The sequence below is a fragment of the Leptonychotes weddellii genome, chromosome 11 (genome assembly GCF_054177405.1).
Source record: "Leptonychotes weddellii isolate Sample4059 chromosome 11, ASM5417740v2, whole genome shotgun sequence".
Lineage (NCBI taxonomy): Eukaryota > Metazoa > Chordata > Mammalia > Carnivora > Phocidae > Leptonychotes > Leptonychotes weddellii.
The window spans coordinates 17,906,311-17,931,570 of NC_138379.1; the positions used below are offsets into that span (position 1 = coordinate 17,906,311).

The following is a 25,260-nucleotide window of genomic DNA, read 5'->3' on the forward strand; positions in this document are numbered from 1 at the left end:
AGTGTAGAGAAAGACCATTTTTATAAAATGCTATTGAGAGAGTAACTTGCTATAACCCTTGCAGAGACCAATATGGCATGTTATCAAAAGTCTTTAAAAATCAGGGTGCTCCTGACCTAATATTTGCTTTTCTAAGATTTATCTTAAAGAAATTAGTGGACAGGGGTGCCTGGGTAGTTCAGTCAGTTAAGTGTCTACCTTCGGCTCAGGTCATGATCTCAGGGTCCTGGGATCAAGCCCCATATCGGGCTCCCTGCTTAGCGGGGAGTCCGCTTCTCCCTCTCCCTCTGCCTCTCCCCCAGCTTGTGTTCTCTCTCTCTCTCTATCAAATAAATTAATAAAATCTTAAAAAAAAAGAAATTAGTGGACAAATGAATGAAGACATTGTATATGCACAATCATTGGAGCTTTGTAAATATCAGAAATAACCTATATATCTGACAATTAAGTACTTGTAATGATATAATAAAGCACACACAATAATTAGTGATGATGCCGTTGCTCTGAATGTATAGACATGGAAATGTATTCACAGTACATTATTAATTTAAAAAATCTGATTATAGAAAATTATGTGTGATACCAGCATTTATATATTATGCATTTATTTGTGTAGAAAATATCTGAGTCATGAGATTATGGTTTATTCTCTTTATATACCCTATTTTTCTAAAGAAGTTATAAAGAGACATGTAAAACAAATTGAGAGAATAAAATAAATTGCAAACAAAGGGAAAAGATTTTCAAAGGATAAGAAATGACACTTTCCCGCCATTAAAAGACATGTACACATACTATCTTTTTATAATCCATATTGTTTTCCCACCAGAAGGAGGCCTAAGCAGGAAGTGGATCTGTGGATCTACTGTGTTTTCCTGGGAATGGGGCTGAGCTATGACTCCTATTGTCCTGGTCTCTAACAGTGATAATCTCTTACCTGTTGTTATAAGGGCTGTGACCTCTAGCAATATGCTATAAAGCAAGGGGAAGAGGGCTCGAAACTAATATAAACTACACCAGTTGATCATTTAAATAGGATGTAGATCATTGACATAATTGGGACGAAGAGGCTGTTGTCCCAATTATACGCACAGGAAGTCCTTCCTCCATTACTTTCACCTGCCATTTTTTATCATGATGGTAACATAAGTAGACTGGGGTAAATAGACTCCTCCAGAGCAGACCCATTCAACACCTCTTCCAGGGATTCCCAACCTCAAGAATGTAAGATATGGTAAGAAGAATGTAAGATATAATTCCCAGGGTCAGGGATTAAAAAAAGACTTTGAAGATGGTTGAAAGGTGAAAGCAATAACACAGTATACCGGCTGCTCAGAAACAAAGTAAAGCCAAGATTACTACTGGTGTGCTAGGTGTTTGGGGCTCAGTGAAAGGAGGGCATGATTGGCAGAGGGACTACTGTGACAGACTCACAATTGTGCAATCCTGTAAAGTGCAGAAGAAAATGTTCAGGGAGGGTACCAAGGCGTTGCTTTAGCCCTTGTATAACCAATGTCAAATCTCTGGAAGCAACTAAATGCTCAAGTAAATGCCCTTCGGGTTAAGTCCCCTCCTCTTGCATCCAAGTAGTTGACCCTACTCCTTCTCCTGGGATACTGGAACCACCACCACACTGAATTCATGGAACAGTTAGTATCCCTGAGGTGAAGAATGAGTCCTTTGTACCTAAGGCTAAGACAGGAGCACCCCAGTAGCTGTAGGTTCCCTGGAAATTGTTTTCCTCTTAGCATTCTTGGATGTGTTGGTGCCATGAAAGGTTGGGAATCCCTCGAAGAGGTGTTGAATGGGTCTGCTCTGGAGGAGTCTATTTACCCCAGTCTACTTATGTTACCATCGTGATAAAAAAAATGACAGGTGAAAATAATGGAGGAAGGACTGCCAGTGCATATAATTGGGACATAAGCCTCTTCGTCCCAATTATCTCAATGAATCTTCACAACACCCTCTCTACCTTCCTTCAAGGATAAAGAGAAGTTAAATAACTTGCTCAAGGCCATTCAAATAGAAAGGGAATGGGTATAGGATTAAAATCTAGGCCATATGATTCCAACTGTAATCATTGGCAGCCCTTCTGACCCTTGTAGAACACATTATAATCTTTATGTATGATGACTGTTGTTTAAAGTGACAGTAATCATTTGAAAAAACTGACATCAGATGTAACCAAGCAAGAGGTACAAAGGACTCGGAATTTTTATTTTTCTGACCTTCTTATAACAAAAGAGGACAGTTGGTGAATTAGAACCCCATTGTTCTTCCTTAGTTTTCTTTTTTCATACAGCCGTGATAAATAGCAAGATATGAATCAACTCCATAGCTGCAGAAGGGAAAGACCTCTGAAAGAATCTAGGGTTATATTGCAGTGTTATACCCGAAGGGGGAAAACCACACTCTTAAGTATGCTGTTTTTGGTAAGTGGTAACCATTTGGAAAACAGAGGTGAAATGAAAATTACCTGCTAAGTCTCAGCCATTCCATAGCACATTTCAGCTGAGAATGCTTAAAAATAAAATACCCGAGAAGGCAAGCTATTTGCAGTTCTATTTGTACGTGATCTTATTTTCTCCGTGTGCAAGGAGAGATGTTCCTTCAAGGTTGTCACTGTCATCACTGAGCGCTCACTCACTCATTCAATAAATGTTTATGGAACATGAACATCATGCCAGGGAGCTGAGCACTGGGGTTACCCAGGTGAATCAATGTTCTCTTCTGTGGAGGGAAGCAAGGACATACCCCAGGATCTTAATATCTTAATAGTATATATGGTAGCGATGAGAGGAACAGATGCACATTAACATAAAGATATATACGCTTGCCCACATACACGCATATGCTATCTTGCCACACTGCAGGAGGGAAATATCAATCACACTGAAGATATTAACAGAATGTCTGGGTGGCTTCCACCTCAATTGCAGAAGATTTCATGGATGAGTTGAGTTTCAAAAGTTTTGGAAAAAATGACAGGATAAAGTATTGTGGCACAGAATGTGGAGACATTTTCTATTTTGGCAGAGATCATTTCACAAAGAATCTGAGGAGTCCTCAGGATCGTGAAGGAATATAGTTTGAATTAGAAAACAGCTCAGGTGAAACACCCAGGCAGGGATCAAATATCAGAATTGATATGTATGTTTTCTGGCATATTTCTAAGTAGTCTTAGAAACAAAATACCCGCTCCAGGTCCTTCCTTTGGAATCTAAAGTCTTTGTATATGAGATGACATGCAATATTATACCCAATTCTAATAAATACAAGTAAACCCAAATCCTTTTTAAAGGCTTGGGCTTTAGATCAAACCGGGTTAAAGCCCTCTGCTTTGCAAATTACTTTTCAAACTTGAAAAAGTTATTTACTTCACTTGCCTTCAGGTCCTTTAGGAAAGGAAGGCTACAGTGAGTCAATGCAGGCAAAGAACTTAGCACACAGTTTGGCACATAGTACTTGCTCAGTAAATATCAGCTAGGCTTATATCAATAATACCTCTACAGTTTTATTAAGACTATAACATGAAAATCTCGTGCACACCGACTGATGCACTATCATATGCAATTTGGTTTTGCTTCAATAAAACGAATGCACCGAGACATTGCCATATCCTAGAAATTGTGGCGAGCAATGTGGTACAGTGATGAACAGGGTAGAGTCCTACCTACCAGGGCATCTGCGTCTACTTAGGCTCCATTTGCAACAGACCACAATGGCTAACTGGAGGTCCTTATTTGTTCTTTATTTACCTATTAATTCCTAAGAAATTCAGGGATCTCTCTAGAATATTTTGGTCATCAGAAAACATTTCAAATGCCTCCAGCACAATGTACTACTGAAGCATTTTTGCACTTAAAAAAAAAATGTTCCAGTTAATTAAGTACTTTTACCTTCATTAATATATAATCCTCACAGTAGGCTTCAGGTAAGCCCAGGGCTAGAGGGGATGAGTGGAGGGGTGACGAGAGTTTTGGAGGAAACTGATAATTTAAGGACATAAATGACTTGCCCATGCTAACAGGACTAGTGAACAAGCAGGGGTTTCTTCAGCACTAGGTTGCCTCTGTATAGAATGAAGGAGTCCTCTGTTTTTCTTCAGAGCCCAGCTGGGGCCAGTTCTAAGGAAACATATGAGTTGATGGCACACACCCATGAAATTTTTACATTTTTCAAGGTTAAATATAATTCCCTGCCACTTCTGGGTTGCTATATAGCCATTAAGATCACACCTCTGGGCGCCTGGGTGGCTCAGTCGTTAAGCGTCTGCCTTTGGCTCAGGTCATGATCCCAGGGTCCTGGGATCGAGCCCTGCGTCAGGCTCCCTGCTCCGCCGTAAGCCTGCTTCTCCCTCTCCCACTCGCCCTGCCTGTGTTCCCTCTCTCGCTGTGTCTCTCTGTCAAACAAATAAATAAATAATCTTAAAAAAAAAAAATATCACACCTCTGCTCTTTTCCTTTCTTTCCTCTTCAGACAAAAATATTCTGTCCTGCAATGATAATAATTGGGATAAAACATCGTGTATCCATACAACAGAATATTATTTGGTAATAAAAAGGAATGAGTACTAGTACATCCTATGACATGGATGAACCTTGAAAACATTATGCTCAGTGAAAGAAACCAGACACAAAAGAATCACATACACTATGATTCCATTTATACAAAATGTTGAATATGGTATAGATATAGTTCCATATCAATTTGAATACAGAATAAGCAAATCTGTAGAGACAGAAAGTAGATTAGTGGTTGCCTACGGTAGGGTAGAGAGGATGGGGAATGGCTACTAATTGGGTAGGGAGATTCTTTTTGAGATGACAGAATGTTCTTTTTTTTTTTTTTTAAAGATTTTATTTATTTATTTGAGAGAGAGAATGAGAGAGAGAGCACATGAGAAGGGGGAGGGTCAGAGGGAGAAGCAGACTCCCTGCCGAGCAGGGAGCCCGATGCGGGACTCGATCCAGGGACTCCAGGATCATGACCTGAGCCGAAGGCAGTCGCTTTAACCAACTGAGCCACCCAGGCGCCCGAGATGACAGAATGTTCTAAAACGAGACTGTGGCATTGATTTATATGTTCAGATGAGTGAATTGCATGGGATGTGGATTGTATCTCAATACAACTGTTGAACAAATAATAACCATGGGAATGCTCAAAATTATAACCATGCCATGTTTGCATGTGGCAAATATTTTACATATGTTAATTTTGTGTGCCTGTTGAACCCTCAAAACAACATTCTAAGCCTAGTACTATTTTGTTCCCATTTTTTTTTTTTTTAATGAGCAAACTGGGAGAGAAAGTTAACCTTCCAATTTCCCACAGTTAGTAAATGACAGACTTAGCGTTTGAACTTGGGAAGTCTAGCTTCAGAATTCTGCCCTCTTAATGACTTTGCTAGTCACATGCTATTGACAGCCTTCTTTACGCTTATAACTTACATTCTGGGCACCTTGAAGCAGGGACTGTTCCCAGATTTCTCCCTTGTATGTATTTGCATGTTTTCTTCCTTCCCTTTCATTTTCCCCATAAGTGAGGTATAATTGGTATACAATAAACTGGACCTTTTAAAGTGTACAATTTCCTAAGTTTTGACATCTATAACACTGTGAAACCATCACACATCAAGCTAATCAATATGATCAGGATAATAAACTTATGTGTCATCCCCAAATGTTTCCTCACGCTCCCACATCCTCCTTCTGGTCTGACGCTCCTCCCTCCACTTGGTCCCAAGCCACTGCTGATCACTTTCTGCCACTTATAGATTCTGGAGTTTTATATAAAAGGAGTCATACAATATATACTCTTTTTTGTTGTTCAGATTCTTTCACACAGCATAATTGTTCTCATACTTCCTTGTTATTGTGTGCCTAAAATTCTATTTGTTTTCATTGCTGTATAGTACTCCACACATGGGAATGCCACAGTTCTCTCTTATTCAGGCATTGGTGTACATTTGGATTATTTCCAGCTTTTAGCTATTGCAGATAAAAATACTGTGAATACTGGTGTACAAATCTTTGTAGGGGCATAACCTCTCATTTATTTTGCATATACATATCTAGGAGTAGAATGGCTGGATCATATAGTAATACAAACTCTTCCAAACTGGCTGTAACATTTCACATTCCCACCACAGTGTATGAGAGTTCTAGCCCTTCCACATTCTTGCCAACACTTTTGATCTTAGTCATTCTAGTAGGTGTATAGTGGTATCTCATGGTAGTTATAATGTGCATTCCCCTAATCACTAATGATGTTGAACATCTTTTTAATGTGCTTATTTGCCATCTATATGGCTTATAACTTATTTACTATCTTTCTTGTATGAGTTGTCTGCCTTCTTACTATTAAGTTTTGTGAGCCCTTTATATATGCTGGTTATAAGTCTTTTATGAGATACATGATTTGCAAATACTTTCTTCCAGTCTGAAGCTTATCTTTTCCTTCTCTTAACAATGTCTTCCTAAGAGTTGAAACTTTTAATTTTGGTGAAGCCCAATTTATTATTTTTTTTCTTTTATGGATTATGCATTTGGTATCATATCTAAAATATTTTCGCCAAACCCAAGATCATAAAGCTTTTTCTCCTATGTTTTCTCCCGTAAGTTTCATAATTTCACATTTTATAATTAGGTCTAATGTCCATTTTGAGTTAATATTTATATATGGTATGTGGTATGGACCGAAGTTCATAGCTTTGCAGATGGACATCTAATTTTTCCAGCACTTTTTGTTGAACAGACTATCCTTTCTCTACTGAATTATCTTTGTATCTTTATCGAAAATCATATACATATATATGTGTGTGTGTGTGTGTATGTGTGTATGCATATTTATTACTTTCTCATAATCTTTGCTTATCAAAATCCCAGTTATCCTTCAAAGCCAAGTTTAGATGCCTCACACTCCAGAAAACTACCCCAAATTCTCTTACTTATTAAACTTTGTATTCATGGTCAAGTGAAAAACAAAAACAAAAAAAGTCCTATATTAACAGTGATTATCTCCAGCTGTGGGATTTGAGATGATTTATATTTTGGCTAATATACTTTGTCAGTATTATCTGAATTTTCTCCCATCAGCATTTATACTTCGTAGAGAAAAAATAATTTGATTTTATATATTTATAGCACATTCTCTGCCCCATACTTTCATATAGATTTTTTTTCTGTTTTGAGTAAATAAAACCCAACCTAACTGTTGGCTATATATACACACACAGGGACACACACACACACACAGATTTTATTGGCTCATGTAACCAAAAAAAAAACAAAACCAAAAACAATCTCAGAACAGATTAGCCTCAAGCATGGCAAGATCTAGATGCTCAGTAACTAGTATGTGGAATCTATCACTGCTGATCTCATGGCCCTACTCTTCTCACTGCTGGCCTTTTTCTCCGGCAGTCTTTCCTATGCAGAAGTTCCCAAACCACCACAGGCTTACATTACTTTGACAATCTTGGGAGATTGAGGGTAGTTCCTTCCCTATTGTCCTTGTAAAAACATTTTGGGGTTAGCCTGCCTTGTTACATGCCCCCTGACAACCAATTATGTTGACTGATTGTTCAAGTTATTTCTCACTGCATCCCCATTTTAGGTGGTTAGTCCTCCCTGAGTGTCTGAGGGTTATGTCTGAAAAAGATAAACTGAGACGCTATATGAAAAGAATAGCTAAAAGATAGAAAAATGTCTAAAATAACCAATGTCTACTACTTTCCTTTTTTTATACCATCCAAGCAATCTTGTTACATAGACATCTACCTAAATCTGAGAAATTTTGAACAGAAATTATTCAAATTCACTGTCATAGTTTTCTATAGCTGTCGTGTCACAAACTACCACAAGCTCAGTGGCTTAAAACAACACAAATTTATCATCTTACGGTTCTGGAGGGGATAAAAATCAAGGTGTTGGCAGAGTTGCCTTTCTTTTGGAGGCTGGAGGGGAGAGCCTGCCTCCTTGCCTTCTCCAGCTTCCAGAGGCCTTGGTTTATGGTTCCTTCCTCCATCTTCAAACATCCTCAGAGCCAGTACCGTGGCATCTTCAAACTGCTCTCTGTAACTCTGACCCTCCTGCCTTCCTCTTACAAGGATCCTTGTGATTCTATTGGGCCCACCTAGGCAATCCAGGATATTTTCCTCATCTCAAAATCCAGACTCATTCACACTTGTAAGGTCCCACTTGACACATATAGTAACAATTCCACAGGTTTGGGGGATGAGGATGTGGACGTCTTTGGAGGGTCATAATTCAGTCAAACATAGTCACAGGGTATTAGGTGGTAGTGATGAGTCTTTAAACCATGTTTCCCAACTTGAAGATCAGTGTCTTTTCTAACTTATTGCGATTGTATCATGTCACAGTGGCTGCGTATAAGCTTGTCTAGATTTCAAATTCTGGGAGATCAGGGAATTTCATCTACCATAGAAAACAAGTATGTGTGTGAGGGGGTGCTTTTTTTCTAAGACACAAGGTATAGGTGGGAAAAAAGGCTCAATTTTACTTGTAACTTGCATCATTCCACACTGGCAGTTGCCTCCTTGGCCCTCCCTCTTGATTAATAAAGCAATAATGTGGATTTGTTTGTACCTCCTTTATTTGATAAATTCTGTTTCTAGCAGAAGAATAGGGTTCCATAAGTAGGCAAATCACTTAATAGTTTTCAAATGACAACTATAATTCTTTCTCAGCTGTTCTTACATGTGCAAAGAGAAGCAGAGAACTAAGGCCATTGTATGAATAATTTAAACAGTAAACCTCTATTGGCTCAATTATCTGATTATTTTAACATGCATCTGGATACAACTTTAGTTTTTTATTCTCCAACGTGTTTTAGTTTACTTTTGTTGCCTTTATATAAGTCACTTATTTCGTCTGTCTTAAATTCAACTTAACAAACATCACTTAATGAGCAACCACTGTATGCCCAAAAGTGTGCTCACATCTATGGTGGCTCAAAAGACAGAAAACAAAGAATCTAATTCTCTGGGAGTTTTTGGCACCAACAGGAGAGGTGATCCAATTACACCAATATCTATACAATATGGCAACATGTAAAGCTCATGGTTGGGATACAAAAATGATGATAGAAATATTTAGAGGGAGAGAGATCCATCAGTTTGGAAGAATTAGGGGAAACTTCTGGTAAAAGAAGTATCCTGGAGGGTAGGGAAGAATTCTCAAGGCAGTAGTAGGGTAGAAGAGTATTGCAGTAGAAAGACATGCAAAGCAAGGAAACCTAGGACTAATCTTGGGAGCCATAAATTCTCTGGTGATACTGGGGAATGGGAAGGTACAAGGAGGTCCCAAGAACTAAGAGACAGAAAGGAACAGTTGATGCCCAGCATCTAAAGGTGTATAATTTATTCATCCCAATATCCTAGTAGTTTTCAACATGTTTGTTGTGAGGGGATGATTAGGCAATGTCTGGAGATACTTCTATCTAAATGAGGGTGGCAGAGGTGTGGGGGAGGGAGAAGGGAGGGTGATACTGCCATCTAGTGGGTAGAGGCCAGGGATGCTGCTAAATATCTTAACAATGCCCAGAGCATCCCCCAAAACAAAGAATTTTCTGACCCCAAATGCCAACTGTGCCACAGATAAGAAACTCTCCAATAACCTTACGAAGTTGTAGTATTATTTTCCTTATGTTACAGATGAGGAAATTGAGGGTTTTTGAGATTACAAATCTTGCCTGAGATCATTAAATAGTAAATGGCCTAACAAGAATAGGGCCACATTATAGGGCATGAGGAATGTGACTATTATTAAGGAGTTAATGAGATTCTCCAAATATGGGCAGTACAGTCATTGGTACTATAGTGAAATGACAATGCAAGTGGAGTGCTAAGCCCAGTGCCTTGCTCATAGTAAGCACTCAATAAATGTTCCCTGCTGCTTTGAATGAGAGCTGGTGCTTTCAGCGATGTGATGTGTCAACCGTGAGTGGGTTCTGCTGGACATAGGAGAGACCCGGGACGAAAGGTTGGTCTGGGACTAGGGCAGGTGTTCAGCGTCTGACCTGGAGAGAAAGCATGTGGCGTGTAGAGGAAAGGACACGTGCAAAAAAAGTGTTACCCACAGAGGAACTAGAGAGCCTGATGAACCAATGAATGGGTTGGTGTGTGTTGGGGGAAGTTGGAAAGGTGACTCTGGTTTTGAACATGAGAAACTCATTTTCCCCTCACTACCATGAAGTGACCAGCTGCTATGTTAGGAATTACTACACTTCCTTAAAACAGACAAACTGAGACACAGAAAGGTAAAGCAATTAGTTCAAGGTCACACCACATTTTGAGATTTCTTTAGAAACTTACAGCGAAAGAAAATTTGACCTTTTTGAAGATACAATAACTAAATCTTTATAGGAAAGATAAGGACAAAATGACATTTTCTTTAATAATGCTTCCAAAACAGGTTTAACATTTATTTTGCTATATATCTGTATAGATGAAAGTTACTTTAACCTCTAGCCAGGCATTCTGGCTGAATGAGATATGTCGAGGTATCAAGGAAGAGTTTCCCAAAAAGCATGGAGTGAGATTCTACATTCTTTGTCACATCTGCTGTGTTATTAAGAGAAAGCCAGGAAAACTAACCTGGAGGGCCAGGTAACATGTGGAAGAGAAGAGACAACCGTCGGTAACTGACGGCTTGGGATATTTACGAATGGTAGAAAGTACCACTAATTTTGAATGAGTACCTATTAGATGCCAGCAACTGTGCTAACTATTCATGCGCATTATTTTATTTTAATCTTCATAACTGTGTAGGATACATATGACCACTGATAGATGAGGTATCTTTGAGGCTTAGAGAAGCTAAATGATTTACCCAAGGTCACACACCTAGGAAGTAGTAGAGCCAATATTCAAACCTCAAGTGTTGAATTCAAGTGCCCAAGCTTTTACCCATATTATAGATGTTTGGCTAGAAATTAGAAACATGAATTATTCCCTTTTTTGTATTTGGCGAATTATAAATAAGATTGGACGCGTAGTTGTCATTCCATGAAGCCATACCTAAGGGTGCCGACAGAATGGCTGTAAAGGAACAGCACTCCTCCTTCTCAAATCCCTACCTTTACTCCCTATCAATGCTGTACAGTGGCTACCAGATCCCACTCTTACCGTTTTAGCACTTCTTCCAAAAATCTGAATTCAGCATCTTCACTGTGCATTCTATGAGTAGAGGATACAGCGATGAACAAGAAAGGCAAGGTCTCCAATCCCAGGAACAACACATTCTAGGAGAGATACAACTCCAGAGATTTTTTTTTTGAAAGACAATCAGATAAGTGTTCTGCACAAAAATGGTGATGTGCTAGATAGACATTGGGTGGCTACTTCACCTGCTTGGGAGAGATGGCCTGAGGTCAAGATCAAGATCAGTGCCTGCAAAGAACAGAAAGTAAATGTTCTAGGTTGAGGGAACTAGGGCCAAAACACTATCATTGGCACAGGAAGAAGGCCCGTGAAGCTGGAGAAGCTGAGCAGCTAAGTGCAGGAGCAGATGCTATAAGATATGGTTGAAGAAAGGCTAAGAGGAGGTGGATCCCAGGAAAAGCAGGATTTCCCAAGTCGATAGAAAGAATTCTAATTTTTCTTCCTGGTACAATGAGATGCCCTTGGAGGATCTTACGCTCTTTCACCCAGGGACTAATGTTCTAAAGGTTAGCATTTGGGATAGAGAAGATTTTAAAGATACCAAGGAAAACGGATTTTACTTTGACTTTATCAGTTAATATTTCATATGAATAAGAGAGAAAGTGGGAGAACCCCCCCAAAATCTTTCAGTAGCTTCATTTATATCTGAAAGGTGCGTTTTTGACACTTCAATCAATCAGTGGGTGCCATTAATCTGCATATTGTGTTACAAGAAGCTGCCTTTCTTCTCAATTTTCCTTTTCTTTTTGTTCTTCTCGGGGAAATTAATTCATGTCATTTCCATTTGAAATCCTGTGGCATTTGACTGCACAGACACTTAGAGGCACCCTTCTATGACTCGAAGCTTAGTGTAATGGCATTGCTTGTCAGAAGCCTCGCTTTCCACCGTAAGGAAAGGGAGTCTGCACTGTCGGGCCCCTCAGGCCCCTAGAGATACATTTAGGACCATGGCTTGATACAGGACTGTAGGCTTGTATGTGGGGGGCTCCAAAAGAGTGGACTTTGGTGAGTGATGCTGGCAATTTGGTTAACATTTTCCCAGTGTTGTGTTTTGCTGTGAATGGAACCTTTGAACAAGTGTTTATAAGATGTCATCAATTGCACTTGAGAAATTTTGCTTCCTAAAAAGGCTGTACTTGGAAACTTTGAGAGCATTTTCTGCAGTTTAATAGTCTGACACACTGATTTGTTTTATGAAAGGTTGAATAATGTCAATCATACTGTTCTGTTGATCTACATGAAAACACTTCTCCAGGCAGACATATTCCGATAAAAGCATAAAATTTAAGAGTCCTAAGGGCGCTCAAAGGCCATCAATCTAGTGGGTCACAGACTTTAACACCTTTCATGTCATGAACATGAATAAATGCACAGTGGCTCGACAGAGGGTTTCCAGCTATTTATTTTACCAGATATTGGCTGTTCAAACATTACTAAATAAAAATTACAAAGAAAATTATAGTTGTAAAAATATAGGAAAGAATCACAAATGGAAGATACTTGTTTTCAATTCAACTAATTAATAGGACAAAACCACTATATTGCCCTTACTTGTCTCATTTTTCGATAGTGGGCCAGTGGAAATCTAATCGAGGACAATATTTGAAATTGCTTATCCAATCGAAGCCTGCCTTAGAGAGCCACCCACGACCACAGGCTGTGATTTGAGCCACTCCAGTGACAGTTTTATCTGGCAGCCCAGTCCCTGTCTAGAGAGCTTTATTTTTAGGAAGTGCTTCATTATATTGCATGGAAGTTATGTATAGTCTCCATTTAGAATGTAACACATATACATACACATACACAAATGAGCAAACAACAAGCTCGCACATTAATAAAAATTTGTAAATTCTAACATTTGACATTTCTTATGCCAGTCTCCCCCTCTCTAACCCCAAAGCTGTTGCCTTTGTTTGAATCCTCACAACCTCCCATGGTTTCCAAATTGCTCTCCTAGGTCCGGTTGTTCTCTAATTCATCTGCATAATGCCCCTTGTAATGTCTTTTGAAAATCCCAAACTTACCATGTTACTCCTTAATAACCCTCAATGATACCCCTTTGTTTTTTGAATGAACTCCTTCCAAAACACACACACACACACACACACACACACACACACAAAGAATTCTTGATCTGGCTGCTCTAGGTAGGTTCATTTCTTGGCGTTTCAGCTCTTTCCTTGCCATACATTCTCCTTAAGCTTCGACCTTAATATAATTTCAGTTCTCCTAAAGTGCAAACAATGCATGTTTGTCACATTCTAACTCAGGTCTTCACGATTCCAATCTTGCTGATCTTGGCCTTACTCCATGGCCTTGGATCAAGCATGTCTTCTTTCAGAGTATACACTTATCCTTTCTAAAAATGTAAGCACCTCTGAGAAATAATGAAAAGTTGCTAATGCTTCGCCCAATTGTATTAAACAGAACCCACTGAAATTGGTACTCAATGAAAAATTTGTTAAATAAATTGGATTAGATTGAATTAAATTAATTAGCACCTATTTGCAAATGTATTTAGTGTGTGTGTGTGTGTGTGCGCGCGTATGTTTTTTTCCTGGAGAAGGGAAATACCCATGATTAAGGCCTTAGGCTTATATAAAATGAATAAAAAGGAAAAGACACCCAAAAGGGGAGGGGGGGACAGTCCTCTTCAAAGATAAAAGCTTTGTTCCAGGATCATAATTTTGCCACCCTCTAACCCTAGAGATTAAAAAACAGAATTGAGAATAGAAAAAGTGAGAAAATTCAGCAGGCTTTTTAATGTAGTTACTAAAATAAATAAGAACAATAACAAAACAATCTGTTTTTGAGTAGTTGTTGATAAAAGGTAAAGTAGGAAATTAAATTTCAATGCAGCATCATTTTTTTCTGTATCTTTGATTTTTTTTTTCTACCTTTATTGAGATACAATTAACATATAGCATTGTGTGAGTTTAGGATGCAAAATGTTATGATTTGATGCATTGCAAAATGCCTATCACAATGACTATCTGTCACCCTACCTCATAATTACCTTTGTTTGGGGGGGGTGAGAACTTTAAGACCTACTCTTTTTTTTTTTTTAAAGATTTCATTTGACAGAGAGAGCACAAGCAGAGGGAGAGAGAGGGAGAAGCAGGCTCCCTGCTGAGCAAGGACCCCGATGTGGGACGTGATCCCAGGACCATGGGATCATGACCTGGGCTGAAGGCAGCCGCTTAACTGACTGAGCCACCCAGGCATCCCTAAGACCTACTCTTTTAGCAACTTTCAGTATCAAGCGCTGATTTAGCTAGATAAAATGCAGCTTCTTTTCAAATTACACAGCTGGATTCACACCATCTACTAATTCCTGGTGGAGTTTTAAAGATACCTTTATGGCCAATTTTCTTCTCGGTGCAAAGAATCCTAATTTAGACAGTACAAAAATACCTCCATGTATTTTCTATGCACAGATACCATCTCCCTTAGAAACATTTGATAGAGGAGATTGTGTTCTACAAGTGCTTGGGTCACCCTTTATTTATTTTTTATTTATTTATTTATTTATTTATTTTTATTTTGACAGAGACAGACCCAGCAAGAGAGGGAACACAAGTAGGGGGAGTGGGAGAGGGAGAAGCAGGCTTCCTGCTGACCAGGGAGCCCAATGCAGGGCTCGATCCCAGGACCCTGGGATTATGACCTGAGTCGAAGGCAGACGCTTAACGACTGAGCCACCCAGGCACCCCTTGGGTCACCCTTTAAAAAGGATTTCCAAAGTGTACTTGGGTCTAAAGTGATTTAGGATCGGTTGCCAAATTGTCATACAATTGTCTCTGTCAGCTTTCTTCTTATTAATTTAAGTCATTCCTAGAATTTGTCATGTTGCCTAGTGGGTCTGAAGAAGGAAGGGATCTTCCCTTAAGAAGCTCCCTTTCACTGATGCTCTTCCTTCCCAGACCTCAATTGCAATTGATATCCTCCTGAAAGGAACATTTTAAGACTGCTTCCAAAATCTGAACTCTCTTGATCATGGCATCTAATAGTCCAATCCTCTCTCCCATGGCTCAGTACCTAATTTAGCTCATCTTTAGCCCTGCTAATCTTTGGACCACAAATTGTTTTTTCTTAGAATGCACCCTATTCCTTGTTCTCTAGGTGTGAAATGGCAATCTTGCATCCATCAACTCTATGCTAACATTCATGAAGCTCTTCACACATTTAGATTTCCTACTTGTGAAATCCTCTGGGATTGCCCCCATGTAGAGGTAGCTACTACCTCCTCTGCTCCCCCAGCTCTTTGTACTTACTGCTGGTAAAATTCTGTCCATATTGTATCACCATTGCTTGTAACTGGCATGCCTACCTACTATTTACCCACCTTCCTCCCCCAAGTAGACAGTTCATTCATCCGTCAATCAAAACGTAGTCAGAGGCCAAAGGGCCAGGCACTGTGCTAAATAATATGGGTATCAATTAAGTGTTAAAATAACCAGGTCTTCTGCAAATTGACTAGTAATGTATTTCCCCCACTCATCTGTAAGTTTATTTTTTGTTTTTCTTAGTTATTTCTAAGAAATAGTTATATATTTAAAATAGGAATACTTTGTCCTATGCATTGCAGAGAGTTCTCCCATTGTTGTGGTTTCTCGGTACTGTACATATGGAACATATTTTCCCTTTATTGTTTCTTCCATTTAACTTTCTCATCAGCATTTCTTTTTTCTTTTTTCTAAAGAAAGCAGGAGCAGGGGGAGGGACAGAAACAGAAGCAGGCAGCCCGATCCCAGGACCCCGAGATCATGACCTGAGCTAAAGGCAGATGCTTAACCGACTGAGCCACCCAGATGTCCCAGCATTTCTTTTTCATAAGCTAGCTGGCACTGGAGATGGGATGGCATGGGTAAGAAGAAAGGGCAGTGGCAAAGGGTCCACCGAGGAACCTGAGAGTGGTCTCCTAAAGTAATACAGTAAAGAGAACTGGACAGATGTTGAGCCATTTTTGAATTAGCATCAAAAGATGTTATTAGGGCAGTGCGGGTAGCAGAGGAGTTAGTGATAATTTTCATAATGCATTACACATAATGGGAGGTTAATACCCATCTGTTGAAGTAAATAAGTGACTGATTGAATGATCCCTTATGTAGAGAATTTTCTTTCCTATAAATCCCAGTAATTGTTAAGGAAATGTGTTATTTCTAAGGGATAGAAGTTGGGGTTCATTGCAGTGATCACCCTGATTCTTCACTCTCTTTTGTCATGTAACTTTAGAGTGGCCTTCCATGAGGGGTAGGATGACCTGTTCCATTCCTTGACAATGGGCTCAACCAAGTGATTTGCTTTAACCAACAGAAAGTCAGCAAATTTGATCCATACAGAAGCATGAGAACATACTCATGTCTTCCTGCTTCCTCTCTTGAACTTCTGCTATTGCCAAGAAATTTGCTTAGGCCAAGCTGATGAAGGGAGAGAGACATATGGAGTGGAGCTGAGTTGCCCCAGTGAACCTAGCTGAGTCCATTTTAAATCAGCTAACAGTGAACCCAGCCACGATCAGAAGAACTACTTAACCAATCTCTGACTGACCTACAGACTCAGGAGAAATAACAAATGATTGCTGACTTCAGCTACCAGGTTTGAGGATGGTTAATTATGCAGCAACAGCTAGCTGATACAAAAGTTATAATTATTTTATTAAATTATTTTATTCATTTTTCTGTTTTAGTAATTGCAGTAAGTACCTCATCTTTGTAATATTTTGTGTACCATAGTGAAAAGACTATCCAGGAAGAGCCAAAAGACATATATGCTTCCATTTCCTAATGTCATAGTCTTAGACATTTACTCATTCAACTATGTGCACAATATTAGAAATCAAATCAAAACAAAAAAACAAAACAAAAAAAATCCCACTCTCATTAAATCAGTCAGTCATACTTTAGGGGGAGAATACAGACATGAACAAATCATTTCCATCCAGTGACATAAGTAATTATAGGAAGTATCTGTTCTAACCATGATCTCTGGAGCAAAATAACCTGAATTAGAAACATTGCCTACATCACTTCCTGGCTGGGTGCCTTTATTTAACCTCAACTCTACTTTCATTACCTATATGATGGGATGGGAATTAATTATACCTACTTCATCAAATGGTTGAGAGGATTGCATGAGTTGACATCTGAAACATACTTAGAACATACTTTGAACTTGACACTCATAAACTATCATTGAATGCCAGTTATTGCTAAAAAAAAATAAGTATGAAAGCATTGAAAAGTAAGACCATATGGGGTGGGAGCTGGGTGGAGGGGTAGTCATTGTAGAAAGAGAAACCTGCAAATCTTCTTGGACTTTAGTATCTTCATCTGTATTTCAAGGAACAAAGAATAGATGATCATTAGGATATCTTACAGTTCTGAAATACGACATTCTTGTCTAGCATCACATTTTGTCTAGTGTAATACATGTAGTAAGTTCCCACTAAATATGGAATTTTATCATTAAAGTAGTTTTCAAAAGAAGTTGGTCTAAAGATGTTAATTCACATGTCATTATGTGTAACAATAGAGGTAAACTTCATAAGATTATCACAGGATATTCTGGCCCTGTTTAATAGAATTGGAAGTGAAAATGGGCTATCTATCCCCAGAATTTGTAACAGAAAGACCCAAATCATAAGTATGTATTGGGCTTGAATAGAGCAGCTTAAAGTCTGTTAAATCAAATTAATAAACATCCACATTTTCTCAATGTTTAAGCAAAGTTACTGAATGCCTTCTATTTGCTATTTTGTATTTCTGGTTACAAGATGCTGTCCTCTGCTGTTTGCTGAAGATTACACCAGGTAAAGTCACCAACACACAGCGAAATAACATGATAGTTTTGTTTCACCAACCAAATGCCTACAAATCAGGAATGGAGAACAAACATAGAATTCTGTATGTGCTTAGACAAACCTGCCTTGTTAACACCATGTTCCTCTTCTCCTGGGGCGTCTCATTTTAATGGCATTTGTCCTGTCCAAGCTTTTGGTCACTCAGGTGGGCTAACTGGAACTGTGACAAAGTTACCCATTCCATTGCTCAATGGGTAATTATTTCCCCTAAAAGAGCTTTTATCAAGAATTTTACTTGAACATATACCCTGTCATTGTTGACAATACCTGGCAACTTCTACTGAATAAATATCTACATTTATGTCATTATTTAATTAACAATTTAGTTTGCATGTGCATTTGTATGACAGTTAGCTTGTTTACTGATTATTTCAGTTCTCTTTGAGTAAGATCCTTCGGCGACAAATGTGGCAATTCCATTTCCCCACAGGGTGACACATTTACCTCCTGGGAGTCAGAGCTGATAACCATAGCCTGCATGCCTGTGACCATCTTAGATGTATTCCCCCATACTACCCAGAAGTAGTAGCAAAAATGGGATAATTGGTATTGAGTAAATCTGGGTTCAAAACTTGTCTGTGTCATTTACCAAGTATGTGGTTTTCGCATCACTTTCCCCATCTTTAAAAATCTCCTAAGGGGTTGTTTTGAGTTTTAAATAAAGTGATTATTATGAGAAGTTAGCAAAAGAGCATGCCATATGGATGCCCAATAATCACTGGTTCGAGTCTGAATCAAAAAATGAAAACCGAGTGACTAGTGCAAGGTCATTATAGTGTGAATGGGTAGCTGACGTGGAAAAAGAAATTGTAGCTGCCGAATGAGAAGCTAAAAACAGGAATGGGAAGCCTTTCCTTTTTCCTTTTGGCTAAATAGCACTGATCCTTCCCTGCTGCTTTGTTTAATAGATTAATTCATGCTGAAAGGCTTTAAAGATGTCTGGTAGGTAGCTAATAATCAGCTTTGAAAAACAAATCATTGGCCTTTCCCTTGCTGTCAAAGTCTCTAAAAAGAAAATTTGCATTTCAAATGGCTTCTAGTTTACTTCAGAACCAGAGGGTAGACTCCTTTGAAGCTATCTAGAGCAACTAGTAAGTGTACTTTTTAATGGCTTATTAGTTGATAAACTTTAATTGGCATATAAGGGTAAGAGCTTCAAAAGAAAGTTATAGTCAACTGCCCACTAATGTTTTAAGTCAATCAGTACAGCATTTATTTAAAAATAGAAGCAATGCCATTACGCCTCAACAAATTCACATGTTGATGCGATTCATAACTACACCAAAGCTCTCCAAAAAGATGGGGAAATTATAATAAATCACAATCCATGTGTAAAGAAAGGCTTTCCCCTTGCAGATGCTGACATTTAAGATATATATGAGGGCATGTGCTCAGTACCCAAATAAATGTATAGATGTAATTCTTTTTTAAATTTTCTAATGCTAAGTGAGAAAATATCCATGTACTATAAAGGGAACAGGAAAGAAAAAAAGAACATTTGGTGTGAACTTGGATATGCCTCTGATGTTCCCTTAGTAAAAATCTCCTTTTTGTCTAATGACATTTCTCATTATGATTAACTCACTTTGTTTAAAACTGTTTTTAAGCCAATTACATATTCTGATCTCTCAAAAATAAAGAAAATCAGCACAAAGATCATTAATTTGGGAGCCTAAAGCAGATACATATTTGCCCATCTCCTCCAACATATAAACTTCTTTATTGACAAGTATGTGGTGGAGAAAAAAACCAACATGAATGTAGTACTAATGTTTCGTGGGCCCCTCCGTCCTTCTAAGAACACTCTGTGAAGTTGAAATGTACCTCTTGCCCCGCCCGGCCCCTCCCCACCCCCCGCCGCCACACCGGGACCCCTTAACATGCGTTGATGGAAAAGCCCACAACCAGGAGGAAGGATGTTGGAATTGAGTTGTCAAGCTGTCCTGGATGTCTTGTACAAACTGAACAGGCCAATTTACTGAAACACTGCATAGGCTGAAGGCTCCTATCTCGTCTGTACAGTGCTTTCGCATGTTGAGATTATCCTCCTGGACCAGTCTCCCTTCCTTGCAGCTTTTCAGTTACTCCTAGATTCCTTCTAATCAGCCTATCCTGGGTAATACTACCGTGTTAATCCTTGCCTTATGACCTGCCTGCGTGGCTAGGGAGAGGAGAGTCTCTTGCCCAGCCATCTGAAAACAACAACTTTGTGTGTTTGGTGCTATTTCTGAATCCTAGTGGTGATGGGATTTCAGTGTCTTCCCCTTTGTAGCTCCAACTCCTGGCTTTCAGGAGGAAAACAGGCAGGCTTTTAGAAAGAAAAAAATAAATAAATAACTTCTGCCACACAATCCCTGAGTTTCTTTGCCTATTCTTAACCTCCGAGCATTGGGGGTTGCTTTGAAACGCAGCTGTTCTGGCTCTGCCCTCCAGGTGGCAGCGGTGCTACACCGCAGAGGCTCCAACCCCCTCGTCCTCGACTTCAAGTGTTAATGCAATTGACCAATCAGTGCTAAGATGATGGGAGGTAATTGGGTAATTGTATTTTACTGATCACAAGCAGAGAAAGGGAAAGGAAAAGGGGAAAGGAAGAGGGGCAGAGGAGGGAAGGGGACTGCAGTCCGAGAGGAGATTTGGGGACTAGGACCCAAAACGTCAGGACGCGGCATTGGCTGAGAGAAAGCCTAGAGCGGCAGGAGGTGCCACGGCCACAAGGAGCGCATTTATTTATCCGGGGAGAGCGGGGAGAGCGGGGAGAGCGGGCGGGGTGGGGGGGTGGGAGAGGAGCGGGCGGGAGAGGAAGAGAGTTCAAGCCGAAGTGGATGGAAGGGGACTGGGGTTTCTGCCGCGCAGGGAATCGCGAGCCAGGGCGATGGCGCTAAGGACCGCGCGGAGCAGCTGCGCTCCCGAGAACGCGTCTCCTCGCCGAGAACCAGCCGGCGTCGAGAAGGTCTGCGCGAAGAGAGGCCAACTTGTGGCTCCAAAATGCCCCCGACGCAGCTGGAAATGAGATCAAAGCTGCAGTTTCATTCGAGAAGGATGAGAGGAGCCAGCGCTTAGGGATTTTTTTTTTTTTTTAATGTTTAACCTCCCTCGTTCCATTTTCTATTTTCCTTTTTTCTTTCCTTATTATGATTTTTAAATTTGCCTAACACCCCGTCGGTCCCCTCACTTCGCCTTCCCCATTTGAAATAAAAAGCCCAGTTTGAACTTCTTTCGCCGCGGCGCCCCCGGATGCGCTGCCCGCTGATGGAGGAGAAGGGGACCCCGGGGCTGGCAGGGGCCACCGGCGAGGGACCGCGTCACGCGTCTCCCCCGTGATCCCGGCCCTGATCGCGGAGTTCTGCAACACCTGGAGGATCTGGACCCGGTGCCGGGGGTGGGGGCGGGGACAGAGGAAACGAAAGCCACCCCGAGCCTTAAAAAAAAGAAGAAGAAAAAAAAGTAGCGGGGGGGGGAGGGAGGAATGATTTTCTTCTTGACAGCTGACGGAGCCTTGAAATTTTCCTCCACTACCTCCGCCCCCGCCCCCGCCCCCGCCCCCCGCACTCCATTTAACGTGAGATTATGAAATTGCAGAGGCGGTGGAGGGAAGGAGACAGGATATAACAGGGAGTTTGGAGGGAGAGGGGAAGGTGGCTGGCCGGGTGGCTGAAACCAAAAATCCAATTGCGCACTGGGTTGTGATGAGAAATCTAATCAGATATTCGGAGAAGGGGCCGGCCGGAAGGCTGGCGAGTGGGGGGAGTTGATCCCCAAATTCTTCGAAGGGGGAGTTAGGGGTTAGGAATCAACGATGCAAACGGAGACTTTTTTTGGTGGCGGTGGCTGTTGGGTGCCTTGTAAAAATGAAGGATGCGGGACGCAGCTCTCTCTTGGAACCGAACGCAGTGGATAAACTGATTGTGCAAGAGAAAACGAAGAAGGAAGCTTTTTCTTGTGAGACCTGGATCTTAACACAAATGTGTATGTGTGCACACAGGGAGCCTTGAAAAATGAAATAAACCCGTGTCAGACCCACGCGGCTCGGTGTGTTCTGACATAAATAAATAATAATAAAACAGCTGCCCCCCCCCCCAAAAAAAGGATGATTGGAAATGGAGAACGGAGGATCCACAAAGAAAAAGTATGTTCTTTTTTCTCTGTAAAGGAGAAAGTAAGCCAAGGAGATATTTTTAGAATTGAAAGTTTGGGGCTTTTTTTTTTTTTTTTTAGGAAAGTAAAGACCTGCTATGGTGGTGTTTTCTTTTCTTTTTGAATTTCCCACAAGAGGAGAGGGAATTAATAATACATCTGCAAAGAAATTTCGGAGAAGAAAAGTTGACCGCGGCAGAATGAGGCATTGATTGGGGGAGAGAAACCAGCAGAGAGCACAGTTGGATTTGTGCCTATGTTGACTAAAATTGATGGATAATTGCAGTTGGATTTTTCTTCATCAACCTCCCCCCCCACCTTTTTTTTTTTTTTCTTTTTGGTGTCAAGATCATGCGTTTTCACTTGTTCTTAACCACCTGGATTTCCATCTGGATGTTGCTGTGACCTGTCTGAAATACAGTGAGTGATTCTTATTTTCTTTTTTTATTGATGGAGAAAATACCCATTAATTTAGCATTCCTGGTTCCTTGATCCCTGCACCCCTTCGGTGGGATTCTTAAAGACCTGGCTGTTGGGGGCCAGAAAATAGGGAGAGGGTGACCCAGGCTTCTGTTCCATCAGGTTGTGCTCACCAATAGGCCGGTTTGCTATAATGATGCAGGTTGTCTGCATCCTGGGCAAATGCCTTTGCAAATGTGTACCAGGAAAAAAATAAATCTCCCCAAGAAAGCCGCTGCAGTGTGGGGTGCCTGTGGCTGTGTGATTGACACTCTGGAATGCGTTTAAGTTGCATGGCAGCCTTGGAGTTAGATGCACAAATGTTTAGCCATTGGAAATCGAAGGGACCAATTTAAATTTCATTATCCAACCTGACATTGCAGATCAACAGAATGTATTAACACAAAAATGTGATAATAAACCAAGCAGATGAAGGATGGCTTCTGGAGGGTGGGTGGGTGGCGGGAGGGAGAGTGGGCACGGGGGGAGGAAGTGGTGGAGAGAGGTGGCTGCGCTTTCCCCCATCTCCTTGCATACACATGCTCAAATGTGGCCTTCAGATTACCTAGGTTCTCCCCTGTGCTAAGGATGGGAAGGAGGACCCACTTCTTTTCGACCCCACCCCCTTCAAACTAACCACTTCTTTGGATAACAGAAAGGCTGTCCAGAGATTGAAGGTGGCTTGGGCAGTTGACTTGGGTTTTGCCAGAAATCTTCCCAACATCATCAAGACAGGACTCTTGAGAAAAAGGCAGAAATCTGGTGTCCTGTGGTAACTTAGATAAGGAGCTAAAGAAAAGGTCTGTGTATTGAGCACCAGTGTTTCTCATGTGCCAGCTTTGTCTTGGGAGAGAGAGGCCAATAAAGATCAATAAGAGAAGGTTGAAAATGCTCAGAGAGCCTGGGGGGCCTGTAGGATCACCCCTCTTTCCATCTCCTTCCTCCCCCATCACTTCCAGGGTCATGGAGCCGGCTTTTTTTTTTTTTCTTTTAACAGAACTCTCCCTCTTCATCCTTCGATATTCCTCTCTGGGGCCTTCTATCAGAATCGTAGACTCATATAACTTTAGAGCCAGAAGACTCCTCAGAGATCTAATGCCAATAAAAAAAGGAAACTGAGGCCTAGAGAAGCTATAACTCTGCTTAATGGCCAAACCTTAGGAGACAGGTAACTCACAAGCCTTTAAACAGCAGACAAAAGTCAGTCTGGGATCCAAGCTGGACAAGAATCAACCCTATCTAGCGTGGCTACTTCTGTCCCCACGGCTGCCATTTTTACCTAGAAGGGTCAAGGAAGGAACCTATCCTGAAAGCTTGACATAAACTCTGACCACTCTGGACCTCAGGAGTAGCCCATCTACAATATTCATATCCTTTCTAATACTTTTTTTTTTAATAGCAGAGCTCAGATAATCCTAGTTTTAATACTACTAAAAATATGTTTAAAAAAGATCCCCAACTCTGGTATATCCCAAAGGAGATAAGAGGCCGAAATCTCCTGGATCCCTCCTTGGTGTTGGGCACATTTAACCTGGTGAGTGGTGGTCCCTGGAGAGTCATTAAGAACCGTGGAGTTAGATTTATATTAGGGAGGTGATAATAGAAACCAGAAACACCCTTGCTAAAAGCCTCTGAGTCTGTTTTTACACTCACATCATCTATTCTTATCCTTTTCATTACTCCTTAACTAAACTAGCCTACAGCTGAGCACTTCTTTAATTTATTTTTCTGGCCACATGTTTCCTGTTGGGACACAGATCAGGCAATACATTCATCAACCTATGAAAATAATCATGGAGGATTTTTTTTTCTCCCCTGAGCTCCTTGTAGCCTTCTGCATATCTTAGAATTCCTTGCAGGTTGTTTGTTTGTTTGCTTTTTTATTTTGTTTTTTACATGACCACAGTTAAGTCACTGCTTGCGATAATAAATTGATTCAAGTTATCTCAAGTTCCTGTTACGTTGCAACTTAGCACAAGTGACAAAAGAGGGGGGAAAAAGTACTTTGTTTTTACTGCTTAGCTCTGGACATCACGTGGGAAACCCCCCAGCCTTGCAGTCAGCCTGGCTTCTGTTAATCCGTGGAGATCTGTCTCTTTCTTTCTTTCTTTTTTTTTTCCTTTTTGAATTCAAAATGTCTTCACTGCTACTCCAGTTAGACCTGAAAGTACATTCCTCTCCTAAACATTGTCAGCTCCTCTCGGTACCCTCCACACTTGCACACATGCAAACTTTTCTGAGAAAAAGAAGGAAGAAGGGAAGGGGGTGGGGGTGGGGGATAGAGAGAGAAGGAGAGAGAGAAAGAGGGTAGAGATATGTTTAAAGTTGTGGGCTGAAATGTGTCCTCCCACTCACCTCCATTTAAACATGTTCTTCAGATCTAGAGATGATGGAGCATCTAAGGATGGCATCATTTTTCATGCTGGTGAATCACTTCCACTACAGTTAGGGACGCATTGCCCAGCTTGGGGTTTAGCTCCTTTTGTTTGTCATTCAGGGTTGGCCCGGTATTCTAAGCAACTTGCTCATGGACTGATGAAAGAATTTTGACCATGCAAGAGCAGGAAAGTTACCTCATTTCAGTTTATTTCAGGGCCAAGGTTGGTGCCCTTTGAGTGAC

At 40.5% G+C, this 25,260-nt stretch overlaps 1 protein-coding gene across 7 annotated transcripts in view; it reads left to right on the forward strand.

Moving 5' to 3' along the window:
• LRRC4C (leucine rich repeat containing 4C) overlaps nt 1–25,260 on the forward strand; it is a 1,062,461-nt gene that overhangs the window by 888,081 nt on the left and 149,120 nt on the right. For 3 of the 7 annotated variants that reach the window (XM_031040193.2, XM_031040203.2, XM_006728292.3), the window contains exon 1: nt 21,588–22,601. The exons of the other annotated variants lie outside the window; for them this stretch is intronic. The gene's annotated coding sequence lies outside the window, so the exon portion shown is untranslated. Of the gene's footprint in view, nt 1–21,587; nt 22,602–25,260 lie in introns of those variants that run through there. 7 annotated transcript variants of the gene reach the window in all.